The sequence below is a fragment of the Megascapheus bottae genome, chromosome 13 (genome assembly GCF_031878675.1).
Source record: "Megascapheus bottae isolate mThoBot1 chromosome 13, mThoBot2.hap1, whole genome shotgun sequence".
Taxonomy (NCBI): Eukaryota; Metazoa; Chordata; class Mammalia; order Rodentia; family Geomyidae; genus Megascapheus; species Megascapheus bottae.
The window spans coordinates 44,244,185-44,252,470 of NC_143521.1; the positions used below are offsets into that span (position 1 = coordinate 44,244,185).

The window sequence follows — 8,286 nt, forward strand, 5'->3', positions numbered from 1 at the left end:
GAAGGGTAAGAGCAGGGTCTCCTTGGGCCATCATGGTGTCCCACATTAGCTCTTTACTGGAGTAGATTGCATTTGTTGGTATTGTCTTTTTATGCTCTTTCTTTCTTCTCTTACTCTCATGGCTCAGTTTTCTAACCATGTTAATTGTATTTGAGGGCCTGCAAATCTCTGGGATAGTAGTCCACCTACAGTCTCCATCATTCTAACAAAGACTCCCAATCTGACTTCTGAAAATATAGCATCCCTGTATCTCACAACGGAATTCCCATACAAGAGGGCTTTCAGTGTAAATAGCTTAAAATATTAAAACTTTACTCAATACTGTAAATGTATCAGAAACTAAGTTCATGTTTTTGTAGTGCCCTTTTATTAAGTCATACACAATCACTTGTCTTTTGGTTTGTTGAAACAGTAAATTAGAAAAAATCTGCCACAATAATGTCTGTCCATGTGGCTAGATATAAAAAAGTCCAGCACCACATTCATCTGAAGGGAGCTCTCAACAAAGACAACTAATTTTGCCATTTTCATCCACCTTATAGTATTTCAAGACAGCCAGTTTAACTTTCTTATGCTTGTTCTTCTTGTGAGTGGTGTAAGACTTCTTCCTTAGAATCATCTGAAGAGTGGACTCCTTTTAAATGTTGTAATCAGATAAGGTGCGTCCATCTTCCAGCTGCTTACCAGCAAAGATCAGTCTCTGCTGATCAGGAGGAATTCCTTCCTTATCCTGGATCTTGGCCTTTACATTTTCTATAGTATCCCAGGGTTCAACCTCGGGTGTGATGATCTTCCCCTTAAGAGTTCTGACGAAAATCTGCATCCTGGCAGTGGTCCCATCACCGATGGCAGACCAGAAAGCCTAAGTTCCTTTTACACAGTTTAAGTACATTAAACCCATCCGATCTAAATTTATAATGGTGTTTTGAGGTAATGCATAAGAAAAATGAACAAAATTTTACAAGTGAAATCAATTTCAGGAAATAAATGCCTTTCATAAGGGTTGTAACTTTTCACAATGATTAATCTAAGATAAATTTAAAGCTGAATATGAATTTGAGAAAATATTGTGGGGTAGCAAGGCATGATTAGTTGATTTTATTTTTTAGTATTCCATATAATTGAAGCTATAAAAAAGAGGTGAATATTTTAAAATGAAGATAAAAGGGGAAAATATAAAGGTAATTTTTGAAAATGTTATACTTAAATTACAATCAGTCCTTATTCAATTGCAGAAACTGACAACGATTGTGATCATTTTTATGCAAACAATTCTATCAGTCATTGGCTGTATGCTACATAATTTTAGTTTCTATCAAAATGGAGAAATCAAATGTTACAGTTACAATTACAAAGATAGTCAAGAGCATTAATGTTATAAAATGAGGTCATAGTTTTGGAAAAAGAAAAAAAGGTAAAAATAGTTTTCTGTGCAATGATATTTGTCAACTATAAAAAGGATGACTGAAATTGACCATAAAATCTTTTCTCTTTAGTGCCATGTTTTCATTGTAAAGCCTTGCCTATCCATTGCAAAAAAGAACAACAACAAAGCTTGGTAATGATTGATTTATCCAAACAGATTAAAATAAAATTGTGGAAAAATTATGCAGTAAATCTAAAAGGAGGGTCTACTTCCTGGTAACAAAAACTATACGTTGCTTTCATATTACCCATAAGTCAGATACATTTTTCTTTTAAAGGTCAATCAATGACAGCATGAACTTTTTCTTTTCCAATACTGAAAAACAGCAATGAATTGCTTGCACTCTACATGGTACTGTATACTGGTGGATAAGCTTTAATTCCAAAAACCACAGTAAGTGACCTTCTTCATAATATCACTATTGTTTATCTAGTTTCAAAGTCAGTCTTTGTGACAGTAGCCTCAGTTTTCACAGTTCTAATATTCCTGGTCATATTGTGTGTCACACAGGAAATTTACATTAAAGCAGACATTTTTCTTCAGAAACTTTGCAGTCTAAAGAGACAAAGAGCTCCACATAAATCAAACTTTTATTGTACAACTATTTTAATTAATACAAGAAAACACTTGAAGAAGTTGAACAGAACATTTATAAGTAATATGTTTACATTTCACCAAGTAAGATTAAAATATTCTCTTTCTACTGTATAGAACCCTGTCTCTTATTTATTGGTCACACACATATCTTTTCAAATAACATGTGGCAAATGCAATTTGTAAGATTGATATTGTCCAATAGGCACTATCTAGAAACACATTGCAAAGGAAATTGCATACTACCTAGGTCAGGGTAGATAAAGAGTTTACAGAGTTAATTTAGCTTATTTATCAGCAGATATATTGTCCTGAAACAATGTGAACCAAAAACCAGACTAATGCTTTGTAAGTTAATTTCCCCTAAGGTGAAATTGCTTTTGGGGTGATTATGATCAGGTCCCTTAAAAGTTAACTCACTGATATATATTAAGCATCAAAAACACTTATGAAAGCTTCAGTTATACAATAGATCACTGAGACCAAAGTTGAATTAAGAAAGCAAAAATTCTTAGGGAGGAAGTGACATACTTTTGGGAAAATGTCTCTAGTTGATTCTTCTGGCATTAACAGGCAAAAAGAAACATGATAATACAGCCAATATTATATTTAGGTTATTTATTCTTCGTCATATGTTCTGGAGACAAACTAAGTGAAAAATTTATTTTTCTCAATTGTATTTCATAATCATACTTTTCAACTAAACAGAAAAGCAGTTTTCTATTTATCATTGAACTCATTATGACATTATTACAAGCAGAGAGGAAGGAGCCAGAATATTTGAGACAGATGTGTTTGCATATAAATCTTGATTCATTGAACTCAAGCATTGCGAAGTTTGATAATAAGCAATTTCTGTGAAACTTTGCTTCCTCTGGGTGATACTACTATTTATCTAGTAAAATTGTCCCAGTAACTAAAGTAGGCATGTATATTTGAGCATACAACACACAATAACTGACATCTGTAGTATTCATGCAAATACATTTTTTAACATTTTAACGTTTTCTTGTATGCAGAATCAATCATAGATTCCCAGTGTAATTAGTATTATTTTAAATATTTCAACAAAGGGATTTTAACTAAAGAAGTCAGATTGTTATGAATACAATCCATTTTGATTAATGATAATATTTATTCCTTAACTTCAAGGTTGGCTTGTTGCCTTTCTTTGACCAGGACTTTATTGGTCCTCTTTCTAAAATACTATTTTAGTGTATTTTTACTTATATGTGTTCTTTTCCACTCTATAATTAAACATCGACCAGAATAAACAATTTTATGCATGTCTACCACTACCTTTACAAGGTGCAGAGCAATATATATGATAACTACTTAATAATATTCATCAACATTCAAAAATGGACAATTTAGAAGCTCAGAATCAGACAGATTGAGGGCTACTGGAATCTAAGCTTAACATTAATTTAATTTCATACACCAAAACCACATGAAATTACAATGGCTTTTCAATATTTATTATTTATTTAGAAATCTTTTGACTATGTGAATTTCTATTGAATATTTTGAGTTCCTATACATTAAATTAATGGCAGTAGTATAAGCCTTGAACTTCACTTTAAGTAATATGATTATAAACTATTTAATATTGTCAATGTCATAGAAAACACACACATATATAGTATATCACACACATATTGTATGTATAGTATACTATACACACACATATATATATATATATGTTCATACTAGTCCAGTATAGATCTGTAATCCCATCACTCAGAAGGTCAAGACAGGAAGATCATAAATTCACAGCTATCTAAAGCTATCTAGAGCTATATAGTAAGACTCTCAAAAAACTTTAAAAACAAACGGTTGGGATGGAGGGAGGGAAATGGGGACAAAAACATGAGAAGGGGTATCAATGTGTGAGAAGTAACACACCTACTGCCTGACGAATGTAACTGTAACCACTCTATACATTTTCCTGACCATACAAAAAATGAAAAAACAGAGTAAATCAATTAAATATAACTTATTATGGTTTTCTTGTATTTGCATAAATTATTTGCTTTCTGGGGGTTATATATTAATTCGTAACATCCTCTTGAATGAAATTTTCCATACAGAAAGTCAATGTAGGCATTGTAGTAGAATTCTACTAGTGACTCTTCAGGTAACACTTTGAATTCTATATTCTATGACCATTAAGTCAGCACCCTATTGGTAAAAGCATGACAAACAATGACAAGATCACTTCAGTTTATACCAGCAATTCACTATTGATCAGCTGAGTATCTAAATGAGTCTTTTAGTGTAGGTACCTTGGGGATTTCACCATATGAGGAGACTAGAGAATAATAGACCAAGCATTCCTGGTGGCACTGTGACAAGTTTCAAACCGTCCGTATTTTAAACTAATCAAATGTAATCAGAATGGAAAACTAAATACATAATCCCAGGGAATGTCGTATTTTAAGCAATTTAGTTTTGAGGAAGCAAAATAGGTCTTCTCTATACTTGTTATTGTTAAAACTCTGTAACAAAACAAATTATTTTCACAAGCAGAGTAAAAGAGCTTTTGAGGAACTATTGATTTTTTAATGTAGAAGGACTCTCCAAAAATAAAAATGTCTTATTTCTTCTCCTTAATACAGCTTTCTTTTAATATTGATTAATTTTACCTAATAATTACTGATATCGTTTGAACTATTATTAGGTTGGGATAATAAGTTCATAGTTAACCTTTAAAGAGCAAGTCACTTCATCAGCTTCTGCTAGTCAAATATTTCCCTGAGCATGTTTGAATTCAAGGAGGTTTAGAAGACAGCATATTTATACATTGTAGACACTTAGTTTCTTTAATCATTTAATGCAATAGTATATCAGAAGGATGACACATGTCTGGCAGCAGCATAATAACATATAGTTAGAAATACAATTGCTTTATAGATACCTAGTACAGTATTAGCATCAGTGCATTACATTTGTTTGCAAACCATGACATTGCCCAACAAATATATAGAATATGTAGATAAACAGAATACAGTTTCTTGCAGAACAGTCCTTCTCTCAGACTAAATGGAACAAACATGAGCTTTTTCTATGTGGATTTCTGGAGTAATGAGTCTACTATCATCTACTTGTCTTGTTGGGGGTTTTGGTTTTCTTCCTTTATTTTTCATCCTCTCACTTGTTAATTGATTCCTGAAGCAAATAATCTAGAACCCCATGACAATGACTGTTCTGTACCATTTTTATCATGCACTCAGAATTCCTTTTGCAGTAACTGCCAATTTCTACACATAAAAATCACACACACACACACACACACACACACACAGAGATTTTTTTCAGAAGTTTTTACAATTCAAAGGCTCACTCTGAATTTTATCTGCCCAAGAACTATTTCATGAGCGGTAGCAGAAATGGATCATAATACTCAAATTAAGAATCAAATTTCCTTTTGGAAATTCTGAAAGAATGCTTGATGTCAGCCCTCCTCATCAGATGCCAGGAGTGTAGCCTGCACAAATAGAGGCAAGGAACCCCTGGTGAGGCTCTGTACACAGGTGGTGTTTCACAATCCCACTGACCCTTCATTTCTTCTGCCAACATTGATATTTGAAACCTCTCTTTTGTCAAATTAGTTCAGTTACAAAGCTTTACACCAAAATTGTTTATTTTTTATAGTATTTGTAATTCCTGACATCTAGAAAGGAAAAGGAACAATGTCTTCAATGTACTTCAAGCATACCTTCTATTACTTTTTCCTTATGCACAAGAATCTTTAATACTCCATGTCTATTGTGGTCAATGAAATTGAATTTTCCCACAGCAATGAAGTTTGTGATGGCTCTCTTTCCAGAAGGAAAAAACAAATGTCCATAATCACATCAGAATAATAATTTACAGGGGCCAGGTGTTTGGGCTAGTGGTAGAGTGCTTGCCTAGAATTCACAAAGACCCACGTTCAATTCCTCAGTACCACATACGTAGAAAAAAAAAAGCCAGAAGTGGTTCCATTAGTCAAGTGGTAGAGCTCTAGCCTTGAGAAAGCCCAAAGAGTGCATAGGCCTTGAGCTCAAGCAAGGACTGACAAAAAAAAAAAAAAAAAAAAAAAAGCCAGCCCAGCCACTAAAATTTGGAGTGATCAGAATTTACATGAACACTAACATCTTTCATTACTAAATAGTGCACGTGTGCTCACTCATTATTTGTACAACATATTCATACCTATATCAGTATATTTAATCAGTGACCCTAGAAATTTTTATTTTTTATTATTCTATTATACTATTTTGTTTTTACTTTTCACTTAAATTTTACTTTAAACTTTGAAATTTATTGATAATTTATATCATACTCTAGCTGAAAATTCTATAAACAGAAATCACAACTGCATGCACATGTTGAATCAAGACAAAGCAACATTTACCAGAGTAGTCTTATTACATGTGTTATAATTCCAAAGACACTTTGGATTTAAAATCAAATTTTATTTTCATTTTCATTTTTTATGTTTCTGTATCTTCCTCAGGAGACATAAGAAATAGGGCTAGACCATAAATAATTGGGGTGACCCTAAAACTGTAAAATTATGCAATATATATTTTATAATTTACATGAAGTAAACCAAAAGCCTTAATCCCAATTGGAAATGCAATTTGGGGGAAAGAAAGAAGAGACACCAGATTAAGTTAGTTGTTTTACTTTCCTTACTGCATTCAGTTACTCCACCATGAAGAATATTTTATATAAGAAGGGTTTTCGGACAAAAGACAGATCTTGTACCTTTGCCCTTGAAATACATAAAATAGCATCTCTCTCTTTCATAATCTCTCTCTCTATCTATCTCTCTCACACACTTAAGAGTATGAAAGACGGAGAGACAGAGAGAAAGAAATTTCTGAGACAGGGACAGAGACATAGAAACATGGAGAGAGGAATCTCAAAAAGAAGAAAGAATGGAAGCTTTATTTCCTCAAAGAATCCTCCTGTGCTCCCACCCCCAATTAGTCATGACTCCCGAAAACAACTTAATTCACTAACCACTTTACTTCCTATCTGTGATTGTTGGGTAAATGTTTGCCACAGATCAAAGGCTGAAATTTTCATGAAGCCAGGCAGTGCCTCCCTTATCCCTTAATTAATCCTCCACCCCTAAAAGAGTTCCCACGAGGCAGGCATGTAATTAATTATCAAGAAATATTTTCAGTGAAAATAATTATTTATCCTTAGCACACTGTATATATTCTTTTCATACAACAGGACACAATTATTTCTGACTTACAATAACATGCAACTGTGTCTTTTCTTCATTTGTATCTTTACTTCTTTGAAGAAGTTTAATTTTTTACACTTCTTCATCAAATCAGATAGAGACTTTGGTTTATAATATAACTTTGTAAACTTTAAATGGTCTTCTTAATAATTTATTGATAATAATAGCTATATATAAAGTTTGTTAAAGAAGTGTAATGGCATTTTGTGCGTTCAATATAAACTACCACAAGTAATAACTTCCCTGACTTGAAATCTTTAATTATTTAATATGAAGTAAGAACAGCTATCATTTATTAAATGGTATAATTAATTTTGCATTTTAATTTGACATAAAGTGGTATTTTCCTTGAATTCAAAGGCAACAGAACAATGAAAAGTGAAAAATTACTTCTCTAAGAACTAAAAAATTAAAACTAATTAAGGAGTTGTTCTTAACCTCGCTGTATATTAAAACCATTGATTCAGAATATCTACATCACAATAATTCATAGGAACTGGGATGTTTCTTTGACAAGCCATTTAATGAGGCAAAAGGAATTATATTTCTAAAAATTATGATGTCTTATACGTTACTATCTGATATTCAAATATATCCACTGACATCTTTTAGATGGTGACATTCACAGATAAACAGGAATTGTTTATTACAAATGGACCATATTTTCTCTTAAAATGTAAATCCTGGCAGGCAAGTACAGAGTGCTATCTTTCAAGGCAGCATAGGCTCTAAAAATTACTTTCTGTTAATATTTTATCTACATATTTTATTTATGAGCTCACTCATTTTAAATTTTGCTGGAGAAAACTTTTGCCTCCTACTGTGATTTCTTTTTCCATGGGTTTGCATTAGTTAGAATTGCATATGAATTAGAAAGAAATATATCTGGAGATATTTTTGAATTGCTTTTGCGATTGTTGTTGTTTATTCTAAGGGACCTGACCCCTCTGTATTTTCTTCAATCCCCTCTCTGGATTAAGGCATGGGAATATATTTTGTTTAAAAGTATTTTCATGATCTT

At 32.3% G+C, this 8,286-nt stretch overlaps 1 pseudogene; it reads right to left on the bottom strand.

Moving 5' to 3' along the window:
• Positions 1 to 384: 384 nt before the first annotated feature.
• LOC150055899 (ubiquitin-ribosomal protein eS31 fusion protein pseudogene) lies at positions 385 to 823 on the bottom strand (annotated as a pseudogene).
• Between the last annotated feature and the right edge of the window lie 7,463 nt (positions 824 to 8,286).